This window comes from Bos grunniens, chromosome 4 (assembly GCF_055505025.1).
Source record: "Bos grunniens cultivar Pamir isolate PY7600 chromosome 4, Bosgru_T2T1.0, whole genome shotgun sequence".
Taxonomy (NCBI): Eukaryota; Metazoa; Chordata; class Mammalia; order Artiodactyla; family Bovidae; genus Bos; species Bos grunniens.
Window position 1 is genome coordinate 50,179,735 of NC_141168.1, and position 17,682 is coordinate 50,197,416.

The 17,682-nt window shown below is 41.3% G+C and overlaps 1 long non-coding RNA gene across 1 annotated transcript; it reads left to right on the plus strand.

Annotated features, from left to right (window-relative positions):
• The first annotated feature begins 15,289 nt into the window (after positions 1–15,289).
• On the plus strand, positions 15,290–17,180 carry LOC147374095 (uncharacterized). Its single transcript, XR_015163061.1, has 2 exons — positions 15,290–15,387; positions 15,857–17,180. It is a non-coding gene; the product is annotated as an uncharacterized LOC147374095 (long non-coding RNA).
• The last annotated feature ends 502 nt before the right edge of the window (positions 17,181–17,682 follow it).

The following is a 17,682-nucleotide window of genomic DNA, read 5'->3' on the forward strand; positions in this document are numbered from 1 at the left end:
ACCATCCGTAAGAAAGAAAATTAAGGACATAGTGGAGGTGTTTGTTTTGTTTCAGGTTTCTTTCATCATGAATGTTTTTTAAAATATTTGAACAGCATGAATTCAGCATAGAAAACGGATGTGTGTGTATTTGTGTGTGAAAATTTTTGTTTCGTGGAAACAAGAAGTGTTTTGTGTCCAGAGTCCCATAATTAAGTAATGAAAACAGACTCTTAAAAAAATGAGTAGCTTTACAAATAGTTACCCTATTTAAGGATCCTGTATTCTATGGCCTTTTCTAAAAAGTGGTGAAGCAGTTAGAAAGTAATTTAATGTTCATTTGCTATAAAAATGCAATATATGGAACAAAAACAAATAGTGCCAGAATACCAGCTTTCTATGCAAAGACAAAATTTATCTGGAGAAAGAAACAGAGTCTATTTCCAAAATGTAAAATGAACATTTTTGCTGTTTCCTTTTAAGCTTGGGTTATGTTGAAAAGTGCCTCAGTTTTCTCCCTTCACATCATAGATAGTTCAAGTGAGGTTTCAAAGTAATATTCAGCCTCCCCAAACTAACCAATCTTATTTATTTAAATTTGATTGTAATATGAATTTTGTATAGAAAAAAACTCCAGGATCCATGTTGGATCAACTTTTGGTTACAGTGTTATTTGCACATTCTCATGATGGTGAACAACAGAATGTCAGGCAAAATTATACTTCTTTTTAAAATTGTACAATAGTACTATAACTTCCAGAGGTGGTAATACTACATATTTCTGAGAGGAAAACTGGGAAAAAGTAATGTATTTCATCACTACAGTTTTCTCCTTCTCATTTTAGTTTATCTTCTGCAACATATACAAAATGTCACTATTATTCATAAGATTATTTGAAGGGATAATCAAGGCATATGAGTGTATTTTGCTGACCAAATTAAAGTATGAGGTTGGCAGCTGACAATATCTCTGGGGTCTATTTGCTTTGATTCTACAAAGAGTCATCAAACATTGAAAATGACCATGTACGGGCTTATACACTTTCAAAACTATATATATGTAACATATGTACATTGTAGAAAATTTTAAAAGCTCAAAGAGGCAAGAAAGTTTACCCCCAACTGTAGAAAATCACCGCTCAGATTGTGACAAGTTTCCTTGAAATCTTTTCTGTGTATATATTTTCATTCAAAAAATTAAACATTGCACATGCTATTTTGTAAACTGTTGAGTGTTTTATGACACTTAATAGATAATGGAAATCTTCCCCTGGTCTAGGATTCTTCTACAACATTATTTGGATTAGCTGACAGCTCTACTTTCAATGATCATAACTGGGTTTATTTAACACATTCCACATCATGAGCCATTTAAGTTGTGTCAGATTTTCTGGCATCGTGAAGAGAGCTGCAGCACACATGACATTATATCTTTGTCAGCAGCTGTAGCTATTTTTGTAGGGTAAATTCCTATGAGAGACATGGCATACTTTCAAAGCTTTTTGTTTCTTTTGCATTTTTCTTTCTTTTTTCTTTTCTTTCTTTCTTTTTTTTGCGGGGGTGGGGGGTATGGTATGAATGTGTTTTGGTCTTCGGATTTTTTTGCTTGGTTTGGATTCATTTTATTTTTAAAATGACCGATAAATACTCTTTTCGCTTTGAAAAATCAAAACATTAAAAGCTTAAAAGGGCTAAAGTTCCCATAGACCAGCTTTCTCCTCCTCAATTTGGTGTGGAGCTTTTTATTTCTTTTTGTATGCATTTACAGATAACATATATGTACATATAGAAAATATATCATACTCTGTATAGCCTTAAATATGATTACAATAATTCAAATTGCACTCATTCTCAGTGATGATCATACATCACTTAAGAGAAAAGGAAGAGAAATTAAAAGCGCTGTAATCAGGTAAAATAAAAACAAAAGCTAAGTTAAAGAAGGTAATGATTTCCTTATTTCCTTTCCACTACTGGAAAAAGGCAGCTTAGAGCTTAAAAAAAAAAAGTGATCCTTTCTTTACCTAGTGCCAAGTCAGCCCACAGTTTATTCAATCCATAGAGGTGATGAGAAGCCCCCTGGACTGCCAAGCAGAGTCATTCCTAGTATAGAGTCTAATCCTAACAGTCCTACCGTGCAGTTGTGTATCCTGGTTGGCACCAACCAATATTACCTTAGGAAATGTCCAGTAGATTTGTTGACAATGAACACCAAGCCTGGCCGTTTTCTGTCTTTATAACCAATTTTAGAACTAGGTAGAACTGAATTCCCGCCATAAGTACCAATAGAGAGCAGGAGCGACAGAACTGAATTATGAATCTTCCACGCCCCTTTTAACCAGTTTCGGGGAAGGTAGAGGGAGACCCGCGAGCGTGTGGCTTCTAGCGTAATGGGGGCGGGGGCTTTGTTACCTTCTTGGTGAAGCGGCTGCCGCTGTGGAAGGGCTCAGGAAGAGGGCTTAGCACGTTGAAGTGCTTCCTGCAGGTATAAAGGGATCCCCAGAGCAAGGTCTCCTTCCCGGCGCTCCCTCCCCCACCGACCCGCACATTCCCGACGCGAAGCCCAGGAAGGCTGAAGAGTATGAGGGTAGTACAGGATACAGCTGAGTCGTCGCCGGCCGCCTCATTCCCCTTCCTCCTGACCCTTACGCAAAGATGGGTCTCCAACTTTCTTTCTTCCATTCTGAGATTCCCCCATTATCTGTCTCCCCAGTGGGATCACCCTTTCCTACCATAAAGGAGAAGTGTAGCCGGGACAGAGGGTTGGCCATAAGATACAGAAGAAGGGAGAGGAAGAGCTATGTAAATAATAAGAATAATCTATAACTCCATTCACTTTTGTTTCTCCTCGAAAGTTCTCCCAGCATGCAAATCAACGAAACTGAATTGAGTTAAACCCGGTGGAATTTAGAAATTGACCAATTAACTCCGTTTCTGAGCATCAAATTGATGCTAAAACGCCATGAAAACAAACTTCCTGACAGTAAAGACACAGGCTTCAAACTTATGGAAAATACTTTAGAGGCATACAAGACATCAAATAACTGCTACAAAACATTCTGATACATCCAGCCTGAAAGTATCAGAAACAGATGGGCTCACTTCCTCTCGGTATTTCACACCAACTCCAAAATAGTTAAGGAAGAGACTGAAAACAAAAAAAAAAAATAAGAGAGAGAAAGTTTTTCCATTTGCTCATCCCATATTGGAAAATTTTGAAAAACCCCAACCCATTCTAATTATATGGTTTTACTGCACTGGGAAATTAATTATTATTATTCCATTAGAGGTGCTGACAAACATTTGATCTTTCAGAAATGTCTGGGTTTTCTTTATGTAGTCTCTTTTACAAAGGCATCAAGTCTTTCAGGAAAAAAAAATCTCATGGACCTCCTGGGTTCTGGCATCAGAGCTGATGCCCTATTGTCCACAAGCAAACTTAAATCTTTGCACATGCATCCTTCTTGAGGTTTACCTTCAGAACACAGAATGGAGATATTTATGTTCTCTCTAATTAATACGAGCAAAAGTAGTCTCTCAATTTAAGCCACCCAGATTTCTCTAATTTTTTTTCAATTTTATTCATTAACTAAACATTTTCTGAACTTTTATTTCTTTCTGAATTATAGAAAAATCTAGGAACTATGAGTATCTCTCCACCTGTGTCTCCTTAAAAATCTACAAGTGTGAGTGCATGGATTGCTAACATCCAAGTGCCTGGAGTAAAAAAGTAGTTCCTACTTCTATGTGCAAATATAGTGAAATTCTAGACCAAGGAGATTGTATTTGTGAGAAATATTTATTCTTAAAGACCTCTCCCTGTCATTGTTAGCCTTTTTAATTGATCATTTGGTTCTTTTTTCTGGAAAAATCCATCAAGAGTTAGGATCAAAGATGGAGACCCCAAACTTAAACCAGCTCCTTCCTTCCATCTTCTGTTTATTAAATCAAGAGTTAAGACCGGGTGAATTCAATTATTCCTTTGAAGACCACATCTTTGTTTTGAAACACAGATCCCTAAAAGCAGCATAACTCAAGCATCTGTTCATCTGAACAGTACAGAAATGTGCCCAGCTTGTGCCAACTCTTAGTTTCAAACAAAATCTGGAGTGTAGACCCTGGGGCCAGACTGATTCTCTACTGAGTCAGCCACTGGCCACCTGTGTGACCCTGGGCCAGTTTTATAGCTTTTTATGTCTCTCTGTCCTTCATCGGCATAAAGAGAATAAGAGAGCATCCACAACCTCAAGGAATTGGGGTGAAAATTACATTAATATCTGTAAAACTCTTAGTGCCTGACACATAGCAAGCAATCAAAAGATTATTTTCTCCAAAGACTACAAGTGTTGGGTAGCCTATTCAACTGAAAAACTAGAAATTCCCTTTGCCTAGAAAACAGGATATTTAGGCCTTTTTAGGAATTCTCACAAAGGAAATTTGGTCCATATATTGTGGTTAAGTTAGTGTCCCATGGGGAAAACAAGGGCTTCTTATGCTACCATCTTGCTGATGTCACTTGTTATACTTAGGGCTCTTTACATGCTTTCTTTTCTCTTTGTTTCATTTTTTTCTTTCTTTCTTTTTTTTTCTTTTTTTGCATAGGATGAGTGCCATGCCTATAACAAGTACCAAATAAATAATTTTATTGTGAATAAATGCAGAAAGAATGGACTATGACTTCATTTTTTAATAATGGAAGGGATGGAAGGGGTCATGTATGTGAAGAGTTGAGACATAAATAAGTCCCTCCCTTAGCACCTGCAGGAAGTTGGGACCATCGCCAAGGCAGAAACTGAGAACTCTGAGTCCAGTGACCAAGAAGTTGGTTTCTAATAACAGAGCCAGCGCAGCTGACAGAAGCAGAGACAGTAGACCTGAGCGGAAACAACCCGAGAGTCAGGCAAGCTGTTTCCAAGCTTTGACTCCCTCACAAACTGTGTAACATCATCTGGGAAGCCTAGTACTCACTCTGATGACAATGGGGATAAGAGAGTAGAACTGTCTTTTTGGGGTCCCAGGAACCACCTGAACCTCAGTTACTTATTTCTAAAAGAAGGATGCTAAGCTAGCAGCAAGTGACTATATCTGTGAAAGTGCCGTGTAATCTACATAAAACAATAAAAAAAGTTAAAGGCATAATCATAACTGAATTAGAAGAGAAATTAGGGTTAACCCTAAGAAAGAGGTTCTTAAGAATCTATGACATCAAGTGTGTGCTCAGTCGCTCAGTTGTGTCTGACTCTGTGGCCCCATGAACTGTAGCCCACCAGGCTCTTCTGTCCATGGGGATTCTCAAGGCAAGAATACTGGAGTGGATTTCCATGCCCTCCTCCAGGGGATCTTCCTGACCTATGACATCATACCAGACCAGATTTTGAAAGGAGACTGTGGGATCTCTATATGAGAGGAACTTGAAGGAAAGGAGAGGAAAGAACATCTGTGGGGAGGGGGAGTGTGAAGTGTCCCAGCAATGTTTTTTGGCTTTCAGATGCCATAATTATGCAGCTGCTAAGAACATGCACCATGATGCCCAGTGGCTCTCAGGATCAGGGCCGTGTCACTTCACCGGTGACATCCAGAGGAGCAAGCCAGCATGGCCCACAGGTGTGCTGGGGTGTGAAAGAGGCTGGCATCTGGAAGAAACAGAAGAGCTGCAGACCTGCTGGCTTGGCAAGATCTTGTTTGATGGGTGATCTCTTTTTAGAGAGAGCAGCCTACCTGGTGCCATCTCATTTTTTTAAATACTGCCAACCAAGTTTTGTGGGGCCTGAAGCTCAAAAATTTGGGGGCCCCTCTTTGAGGAAGAGATCAGGAAGCAACAACAAAAAGTCAAAATGAAGCCCAGGGTCTTGAAAGGGTGCCGTGCAGATGAGGGCCCTGAGATCTGAGGCTCATTAGCTGCCTGGTATAGCAGCCTGCCTACACTCATGTTATTATCTTTGCTCTACAGATGGGGAACCGAGGTTCAGAGAAGGAACACGTCCTGGGGCATGCGGTTCATGAATGGCTGAGCAGGAGCCAGCTCCTAGTCATCCTCGTTTGTGTGACACCATGGCTGTACTTGGAAGTAGGGTGGAGTCTCTGTTCTCACCTGCATAAATGCAGATTGCTGGAGCCTCTATTCTGGGAAATGTGTTTGCTTCTAACTCTGAAAGAACAGCTAACTGATGAACATCCTCATATGTGAGGATTCCAAAAAATCTAGAGGTTTGCCAGGCCTTGCACACTTGAAGGTTTGATTATGGGAACTGTAAGTGGGGGCAACTGACAACACCGATGATCTATAAATGTTAATAAGAAACAATGTTCATGGCTGTGATAACAGGTATAAGCTCTAATGTCTGTAGCAGAAGTCAGAAACACAGTCACAAAAGTGATCCCAGAAAGATAAAGATATGGCGGATCCAGTTCAGTGCCATCTTTCTCCAACTAAAGATGAAAACTAAGGCCCAGAGAGGGTAAGTCACTTGCCGAAGGTCACACAGCTTCTAGTGGCATAGATGGAGCTAGGAATCTACTCCTGCAGTTTCACTTCTTCATTGCCAACATTGTCACTGGGGTTCTAATTCCAGTGACATTCACTGTTTACTTTCTAAACAAGGACAGTAATGGTGCTTTCAAGAGTTTAACAATTAACCATGCATTTTGATTTTTACCTAACCTCAAAGATAAATAAAACAGTATCCATGTATAAGATGCTTGGAAAAAATCTTCAATCATGATCCTTGCAAAAATAAAGAACTTTCTACACCTTTTACATTTGGCTTTTAAATTTTATTTTCTGGTGCTTTCTATAGTTGACTAAAGAATTAGCCCATTCGGGGGTAGTGGGGAAAAGAAAGTTACCACGTCCTTTTGTTTTGGTGTCAGTGAAGGCATATTTTTATTATTAAGTAAAGGACATATTCTTTTTATTAACTTTTATAAGTTCAGTTCAGTTCAGTCGTTCAGTCATGTCCGACTCTTTGCGACCCCATGAACCGCAGCATGCCAGGCCTCCCTGTCCATCACCAACTCCCGGAGTCCACCCAAACCCATGTCCATCGAGTCAATGATGCCATCCAACCATCTCATCCTCTGTTGTCCCTTTCTCCTCCTGCCCTCAATTTTTCCCAGCATCAGGATCTTTTCCAACAAGTCAGCTCTTCAAATCAGGTGGCCAAAGTATTGGAGTTTCAGCCTCAACATCGGTCCTTCCAATAAACACCCAGGACTGATCTCCTTTAGGATAAACTGGTTGGATTTCCTTGCAGTCCAAGGGGCTCTCAAGAGTCTTCTCCAACACCACAGTTCAAAAGCATCAATTCTCCGACGCTCAGCTTTCTTTATAGTCCAACTCTCACATCCATACATGAACACTTTTATAAGATCACCACCAATTTAAGACTTAAGATGATCTGTCTCCAGGAAACTGGCTACATCTTTCCCATGATCCCAAACCAAGAGATATAGTGGTGAGAAAGGCAATTATCCCTCCCATTTTCTACCCTCCTGCTCCCTTTCCTACCCTGGCTACCATCTGGGTTACTGTGAACATAGTCAAGATAACCCTCTATGGCTGTGGTGTACCATAGAACTGTTCACAATGATGGAATGTCCTATATACTGTCCAATATGGCAGCCATAACTCACATATGTTTTGAAATTTGAAATGTGGTTATCGGGACTTAGGAACTAAATTTTAAATTTCATTTTATTTTAATTTATTTTAAATTTACATAGTCACATGTGGTTAGTGGCTATAATATTGGACATGTCCAACATAGAACATGTCCATCATCACAGGAAAATTTATGAGACAACATTGACTTAAAGGATTTACCCCTGAGCAAGAGCCTAGAGACTGTGGCTCCTGTCTGACCCTGAGCTGGGCTTCATCCTTTGGGCTGAGCTGAAAGAGAGGCCTCCAAGAGGGCCTGGTGAAGACTCCTGGGGCATCAGGAGGAAAGGAGTTGGAACAGAGTGGACTCACTCCATTGATTCCTACACAATAAAACCCTAGAATGTGTAACAGAGAGGGACCTTAGCCCCTGCCCCTCTTTACAGTTGAGAAAACTGCCGAGCAATGAATTAATGACTTGGTAAAAGTTAAAACAATCAGTGAGTAATTGAGTCAGGCTCCTAGTTCCCTTCCTGGTTAAGTGACAGACCTGTTCCAAGAGCCAGAAAAAAAGTCATTCGTTCTTTCATTCTTTCAGCAGAGACACATTTTGTTTCCTCTGCACAAGGATTCTAGTGTGTAGGATGAACACACAAGGGAGATGTGAGTTGGTAGAGGAGGAGGAGGTGCCATCAGTGCAAATCAAAGGGCTCTCTGGAGGATCCAATAGGGTGATGGAGCAACCCAGGAGCCTGGAACTGACCCAGTCTTAGCACTGAAAGTCCCTCATCCCAAGAAGCACCTTGGGTGTGCATGCTCAGCCATGTCTAACTCTTCGAAACCCCATGGACTGTAACCCTCCAGGCTCCTCTGTCTGTGGAATTTTCCAGGCAAGAATGGAGTGGGTTTCCATTTCCTAGTCCAGGGGATCTTTCTGATCCAGAGATGGAACTGGTGTCTCTAGCACCTTGTGCATTGGCAGGCAGATTCTTTACCCCTGTGTCACCTGGGAAGCCTAAGAAGCACCTTAGTCCAGGGCAACTCAAGACAGTTGCTCACCCTCAGACTCGTGATAACATCACTGATCTTCCAGAACCCAGGTGAAGCAGAGAATCAAGGCAAATACTGCCCTTGTGTGGGTGGCTCAGGCATTTATTAATACTTTATAAATCTGGAGAAAAAAAATGTTTCCTGGGGTAATAATATCCTGTATTTTCCCCTTCATCTGCATTCAATTGTTCTCAACCAGCAGCCTGCAAGCAGCCCAACTTTTAAATGGACCATGCCTCTTTACACAACATTACGTCTTAAAACATACCTTTAAATGACCATAACATGATTTTAAAACAGAGATATGGAGTGATTAATCCACAATGTAGAACTCTGTTCTGGAGGCTGAGACTGGTTATTACAAGGTGAAAGCACTTATACAATCATCAGTCACCTGCACCATACCTTGCTTTAGTGGAGGTCTGGGGATTTCTAATGGCCTCTTTAAGAATGTCCTGTTTCCACTTGAGTCAGTCCTAGACAGAAGCATTATTCAGGTGCCCATTGAACACCTGGCCTATGCCATCAATTATCCAAAACCCCAGGATGAAGGAGACAGCAGAGTATACCAGAAAGAGTCCAGGATTAGAAGACAAGAACTTGGATTCGAGTTTTAATGTTGCCTTTAACTAGCCTGTGTGACCTTGGGAAAGTCACTTGAAGTATCTGAGCCTCGGTTGCCTAATCTGCAAAAGAGAGATTTCAACCCCTGCTCGGATTGCAAGAAATGTGAAAGGGCTTGGAAAGTACAAAATATTACACAATGGCAGGGCCTCTGAAAAGTGAAGCTGACATTTGAAAAATGAAACCGTAAGTAGAGATCAGGTACAATTACTGGGCTCTGCAGCGAACCTTCACTTAAATCACCTGCCTCCCTGGAGGATGGGACAGGAGACATGTGAAGACAGGAAAGCAATAGCACAAAGAAGCACAAGTCCAGAGAAAATATGTCAAAGGTCTTGAGAAGTCAGAAAAGCCAGGTGATCTCATTCTGGTGTGTTCTTCTGTGACAAAGACCTAACCACAAAGTGAGTCGTTTAAAACAAACCATCAGAACAATGGCAAGATCCCCAAAAGGCAGAAATATGCATAAGACACAAATTCTACTGATGTATCTTTATGGATTGAGTCTCTAGCCTTGGAATGTATGTCAGTATAGTTTTTCTTGCCATTTCTGCTTGCTCACAGGGTTTCATCACAATTAGATCATCCTCACCTGAAGCCCAAATCAGACTCCTTTTCCTGGAATAATTTTTATAGATAGTTCTAAGTAGTCAGCTTCTGCCACAATAATACCACGTAATAAATGACCACCAAACCTCAGTATCACACACCAACAAATATTTGTTTCTGCTCATGAGTCGAAGGGAAGTTCTGATTTGTGTGGGGCTTACTTACACACCTATGTCAGCATGGGGAGGGCAGATACATGCTGACCCTGGCTTGGCCCTCATCTATGTCTAGGGATTGGCTGACTACTACATAATAGAACCATCTGGAATCTCTTCACATGAACTAACCAATAAAATACAGGACACCAAGTTCAACTAGAATTTCAGATAAAATATATGTGTATTCTTGAGTATAAGCTCGTCCCAAATATTTGCTGAGTCTGGGAGCCCTACCTATGTGTCTCTTTCGTCCCTCTAGCAGGTGACCGCAGCATGTTCCCGCTGCGAGCTAGGGAAAGAACAGCAGAAGCACACACAGCTCCTTAGACCCTGGGCTCAGAACTGAAGCGTCACTGTGTTCCATTGGCCAAAGCAAGTCACAAGCCCAGCCCAGATTCACGGACTGTAGAGTCATCCTGAGAAAGACATAGATACAGAGAAGGTGAAAACTGGAGCTGTTTTGACAAATCCTCTGCTACAGTCCCCAGTGGCAAAATCACCAGCCAAAGGCACAGGAACACTAATGCGTTGTTTAGTCGCTAAGTCGAGTCAGACTCTTTTGCACCTCCATGAGCCCATCAGGCTCCTCTGTCCATGGGATTCTCCAGGCAAGAATAGTGGAGTGGGTTGCCATTTCCTTCTCCAGGAGAGCTTCCTGACCCAGGGATTGAACTCACATCTCCTACATTTCAGGTGGATTCTTTACTGCTAAGCCATGGGGGAAACGCATGAGTACAATAGCCTAGAAGAAGAGGTACTCAAATGTCACTTGTCCATTGAATTCAAGCAAGGAAGAGGCATGGATTGAGAAAGCATTGAGGACCTTCAGCTACAGGGGAGAAGACTGGGTTCTAGGCCGGCTTTGTAAATTTTCTTTGTTTCCTTGGACAGAACCCTTCTTCTCTGGGGCTCAGTTTCTTCATCTATAAAATGGTAACCTGCACTCCAGGATCTTGCAGTTCTAAGATCTGATATTCTTGAATATTTTAACTCAAGCTACTTACCTTCTTCCATCATTTCCCTTCAGCAAACTCCTGCAGCCTAATGGACTTTATGACTCTATTAGCAATGCTATAACTTAAAACCACCCACCATGGTCCTCATGGACTGCTCCCGCATTCAAAGCAAATTTAATCACCAATGCATATCCAATAAAAAAAATGGAAATCTTCAGGCCAAGGGGACATCAGCTCCTGGCAAGGAACAAGCCTCTTGAATAAATAAATCTGCTTTGCCTAATATTTCCCCCTCTTGATTTGAAGAGAGACAGTAACCCTTTTTCTGTCATTGAATTAATTTGCTAGAAGTGGCTGTAATTTCTATATAAATCCTGAGATTGTTTCTAATTTACATGTTATATATGAATGTTTATGCATGTGGTCCCAGCCTAATATCCTCCAGGGGTCCTCTTGGAAACTGTATGAATCATGTAAACAAAATTAGACTGAAATAAAAAGAATGTATGATATTTTCTTCACTAGTACTAATTTTTTTCTAAGTTTGGTTTTCTCCATAATGGTCTTCCTGCTGACTTTAATTATATTTATGACACAATTATCCTGTGCCGGGCACATCCTCACGTGCCGGCTGCTCATTTGGCATCTGTCTGGTTTGGGGGGATACCCTGCAGGCAGAGGGGTGGTCTGGCTTGTTTGCTGTTTGTCTTTTGGGAGGCTGCTGAAGGAAGAGGGGCTAGAAGATGGTATAGGGGCATCTATGTGGCTTTTCTCCCTGTCCCATCCCACCTCCCCTCTATTTTATGGGGATGAATTCGGGTCATGGGCAAAACTGAAACCAGGTCCAGGGAACTTCCTCTTTCTGTGGCCTCCCTAGAGTGCTATTTGAAGACCATTACTGCTGTTAATTAATGATTTGCCAGCTGTCTGCTCTAATTTTATAGCATTTATGTATGCACATGCATTGTACTTTAGTCTGTTTCGCAGACTAAACCAAACACAATGAACATGAAATATGAATTCAAACCTCTGATTTCTGTTTCTAGCAGGAGGCCTGCTGAGCTGATGCGGTTCTACCTTGTGCAATCATTGGGAGGGTGTACTCACCTTGCGGTTGGTGAGAATATGGCCTCCGAAGTTCCATTTTGCTGGGAGGGCCCTACAGGGGCAGGGTCATGAAGGGAGCGCGCTGTGTCCCGAGCCAGGGGTAACTGTCGAGTCAACAGTCTGGATAACAAGGGCACAGCTCTTCAGAAAATTAACCCATTCCAGGTCTCTCGAACATTCATCAGAAGGAGGTGTCAACACCTCCTCGGGACCCCTTTCTTGTCATGATCTCCTTTCTCTAAATAGAAAATATTGTGTTTGTGATTCTTTGGGACTACCCATCACCGTTTATCCCAGAGATTGTCATTCTCAGGAATATGAGAAGTTTGCATTGGCTGATCTAACAGACACCTCTGAGATTTAGAATTAGAGTGTTTGTCATGACTAGCTTTGGCTTCTATCATTTCTCTAGGCTCACCCAACATCAGACCAGGTCATTCCCATTCAAACATTTGACTATTCCCTTCCCTTCCAGAAAAATCAAAGAAAATCATAGTCTGCCTACAACAGAGTAAGGCACAGCATAATGGCTTGATTTTTGCAGAACCATTCAATAATAACAACACCCCAAAACATTTTATTTTACTCTGTGAGGTAGAGAAGAAGACCCAGCAGAAATGGGACATAGTCCTTAGAAAGAAGTGGGGGACCTCATAAACACTTATTATGAGCCAGGCCTGTGCTCTGTCATCTTCGCAACAACTTTGCAAATGTTATCATTTTATAGACAATGAATCTGAGACTCAAAGAAGTTAGATTTTCTCTAGGGGAGAAGCAACACAATTGAAAAGAGCATGTAACTATCAAGTGCCAGGCCAGGCCATCCCTGCCAGAAATGCCACAGAGGCTAGGAAGAGAGAAAGACAAGCAAAAGCTGGGGTAGATGGTTTGGGGAAGCACACAAGACTTTGGTAAGAGCTGGATAGCTGCAGGCATAGAGAACTTTCCAGAAGAGAACCTAAGTGAGGAATGAACAGAGCATGTTCTCAGGGAGCCATGAGGGTGTTGGCCTGCTTAAGGCTCAGGTTGGGGTGGGAGGAAGCTAGTGGGCTCCAGAGTCCACACTCTAGACATTGGAAGTTGGCTCAATCTGGACACATTCTGAGCTGTTCCAAGGAGTTAAAGACGGAAGCAAGGTGACCCGAATGGTCACAGAGTCACCACCGTCATTCTGCCTCTTGGGCGGGGCCCTGAATCTGGCTGGAGGACCCTTTTCAGCTTACTAAAGCAATTAAATTCAGCATATAAAGGTATATGTAAACACCACTACTTCTAGAAACGACTAGTAAAATAAGTACCCACAATATGAGCATAAAAGCTGGACACCTTGGTGTTCTGGGTGCATGAGTGGAAATATATTTGATGAAGGCATGAAACAGAGGTTGCCAGGTGGTGCTAGTGGTAAAGAACCTGCCTGCCAACACAGGAACATAAGAGATGCAGGTTCAGTCCCTGGGTCTGGAAGATCCCCTGGAAGATGTGATAGCAACCCCACTCCAGGATTCTTGCCTGGAGAATCCCATGGACAGAGAAGCTGGGTGGGCTACAATCCAAAACGTCACAGAGTCGGACACAATAAAAGTGACTTAGCACGCATGAAACAGATCTAACATATCACTACCTTTTGGAGGTTTTCCCTTTTTCTAGGTTTCTTTCAGTTCAGTTCAATTCAGTCGCTCAGTCGTGTCCGACTCTTTGCGACCCCGTGAATTGCTTTAGGACATTGCAATTAATCCTGATATTCCAATAACAGGACTTATGTCCTGTTTATTCATCTATCCTTATGAACATGAAGATTTTTGTAAAGGTGGGAAAGAAGCAAAGTAAATTTGGGGAGATTATAAGGCAGAAATGCTTCTTTAAAAGTTTTCCTTTTTAATATTGAATCAATTCAAGAATTCAATTGACGAGGTCAACGCTGGGTCACATATCCTAACTTCCTTATACCCACAGCTTAATAATCTAAAAATAAAAATCAATTCTTGTCTGAGGGTTGCGAAGGGCTCATAATTGCTTTAGAGTGAAGCTCAGAACCACTGTGCCTTCTCTGGCCTCCCATTTCTTAGACAGGAGAACACCATTTTTCAAGTCCAAGGCACTGTCAGTATTAGATTGCATGGTGACCAAATAGGAAAATCTCTGTTTAAGATGAGATGATAATCATTACAATCATCAGGCAAAAATGAGGCCCTTTCTTTAATACTGCCTATAGAGATGGCAGAGAAGTAATAAGAACCAATTGTTGGTTAGAAATCATTTCCCTTAGAAAAACTGGTTCATAATCATTTTCCTTCCTATTTTCATGATAGTATTTTGAATCAAAGAACTTGCTTTGATTTTTAAAGAAAACTGTTTGCCCCCTTTCCAGCTACTGAATTTTCTTTCTCTTTGACCCTAAGATCCAGATGTGCTTGGAACTTCATTATAGCATACACTTTAGCTGTGAGCCTGGCTGGGGTGAATTTCTGGTTTGTTTGCTTTATTAGATTTTGTGCCATTAAATAAAACCTTGAACTTCTAGAATGCTGTTGAATTTCCCATCATAGCTACACCTCCATTTGTATATGTGAATATCTGTAATAGGGCCGGCTTTCTGTTTTTATTAGCACTTCCTTTTTTTGTTGTTTAAATGTATTTATTTTTATTTTATAGTATAAAAAAAACATTTACTATGAGATTTACACTCAATAGTTCTTTTATATATACTGCAATTTTACTCAAATTTCACAAAAAAATTAGCATGTAGGAAATTTGAATGAAACAGTATGGTAAAAACAACAAAGAACCAAAAAATCTAAAAAGGAAGTACACCAATAGACGACAGTTCAACATTCATTAGGGTTTCAGTTTTGGTTGACACTTGATGCTTGCAAATTTTGAAACAAACTTTGAGATCATGATAACTATTCTGAAGAGATCTCAGCACCAGCATTAAGACTTGTATTATACATTCAGTTGGTATTAGCACCTTCTTATAGAAGTATTTAGCCTTCTAATCAGCCACAGTTTTTAAAAACTAATTCCTGGAGTTTTCATAAAATTTTAAAGTATCTATCAAGAGTCTTTTAACTATAAAGATCAGCCATAAGATGGAAATGGAAGAGTCCATTAAAATCTCATTATGGAAGAGAAATTCTCTGCCACTTTTTCTTAATTCTACCCCATGGGAATGTAACTGCCCTCCCTTCCCCCGCTCTATCTATATAGCGCCCGATTAGAATCCAAGGACTGCGATGCGAGGGGTCAGTGGAGACACGCATCCACCATCCTCATCTCAGCCTGGGTCATGGAAACGCACACCCAGGTCAGCTTCCTCCCATCCTCGTCTCCCTAATCCTGCTTCATCCACCTTCTACCACCACAGCCTTGGAGAAGCAAAACATGCCTCCTGAGTCTCCCAAACCTTATTTTTAATCAAAATTTAGGCATTTGCACAACTGATTTCTTTTAGACCAAGCCAACTTTCTTTTAAGCCCAGTCTGTTCTGTGAGGCCAGCTAATTAGCCTGCCTGTACCAGAAGTACTCACTTTTTATTACCTTTAATAAAACAAAGCCAGGTTTGAGGAAGTGTTGGATGGAAGCTGTCTCCAAAACCTCAGGAAGGGAACCCCCACCTTCTAAGCCCCCACCTCCTCCCCAGTAAGATTTGTGGTCTGGTTAGAAGGACCATTTAGATGATGAAAGGAACCAGTGGACAGCCCCTGATTTATAACCAGCGTGATTTTTTTTAATATCCACCAAATTAATATTTTTATGTCTGTTCCCCCATCAGGTTGCTTCGGTTTGAATTTCAACGAGGGGGAGCCTGCCAAGACCATGTAGTAAAATACAACTGGATCATAAATCCCAGCAGGGGTGGGAGAACGTAAGACAGATTGCTAACACCTTAAAAAAAACAACACTGAAACCCCCAAAGCAGGAATTCGCTTTAAAGTATTCCAGGCCCAGCAGGGAACAGGAGAGACACAAGCCTTCAGAACGTGAAAGTTGGTTCGCCTTCCCTTTATCACTTCTCCGCAGACTCCAACTCAGAGCAAGCCATTCTGGCAGGTAAATCAGGCCCCCTGAGCTTTCCACCCAACGCCAGGGATGTTTCTCGGGGATGTGTGCTAGAGATAAGGCAGAAATACTCTCAAATGAGCACCTTCTAGCAAGTCGAGTCTTTCTGCAGCCCTTCCTCTGGAATGGCGGTTCACACAGCTCATCAAAGTCTCCTTTCATTAGTGCCACGCCGAGGGAAATAAACGCAGCTGGCAAGACGGGGTTTGAAGCTGTAAGAAGAAAGCCATGTGTTTCCTTCCTAAGACTAAAATCATTTCCCTACGAGGAATAAAGAGCTTTTACAAACTTTCCGGAGGGATACGTCTCGGAGGGGACAGGTTGATTACTCTCACACCCGCACCGGGTACCAGCAGGAGAAACAGAAGCCTTGATTTGCTTGGTTTTATAACAGGTTGACTTCACTAGAGCATATATGGAAAAGTAAACGCCCTTATAACCTAGCTTATTATTACACTCATTTGGATAAACTACAGGACGAATCGAGTCGGCTGAAACATAACTGCTGCCACAGGAGAACCCTGATACAGCTCAGTGGATAGCCCATAAAATAGAGGCTAGTCCTGTCTGTCAACACCGGCATCGTAAAGGCGGCTCACTAATCCTCCTCGTGGGCAGCGCTAAATCCTGGCTTCATGTTGTCTTTTCGTTCTGTCACTTGCCTGTCCCTGGGTCTCGGGACACACCACTTGATCTTGGGAGCCAGATGACCTGCTCTCAGCAGATGCATGGAGTGACATTCCCAGTGTCACAACTTCACCAGGAATTGTTTCATAGAAACCCACTTACAGACCAGATTACCCTTTCTCATCACATGTTACCAAACAAACACCCTTCAAACCTTTGTTTCACCCACTTTGTATTCAGAGTCAAAGTCTTGGCTGAGACTTTCAGAAACCTTGTGAACAGGTAAAGGCGCAGCACCAGAGAGGGTCCAAATCGATGTGTAAAGAGACTCACACGAAATGGAAATGCATGGAGAAACCTAGAGTTTGGTTTGATTTTTTTGGTTAGAATAAAAGATTTTTAATTTGTTAGTATGGATATTTCATTACAACCATAAAAACAGAATTGTATATATAAATATGTATATATGTGTGTGTGTGTGTGTGTGTGTGGTAATATTGAGTTTTTAGGTAAATAGCCTAAAACTTTAGCAGACTCACACAAGTCCCCACAAGTGGAACATAGGTCTAACACAAACCCAAAATATGTGAAGACATTTTTCTAGAAAGGACATTAGTAGGACAAGTACTGAAATTTGAAAAAGATCTGCAAGTTAGCGATATTGCTTTCCTGGATTTAATATCTGCACTGTGGTTGTGTAAATGAATCTAGGAAATACATTCAGGAATAAAAGGCAGCATGTCTACAATTTCCAAACCATTCAGAAAAGTGTTAACACACACACACACACACACACACACACGAAGAGAGAAAGGAAACCATGGTAACAAATTAACATTTGAAGAATCTGAATTTACAATAATTCTTGTTACTATTTTTTGCACCTTTAATGTAGATCCGAGGTTATTTCAA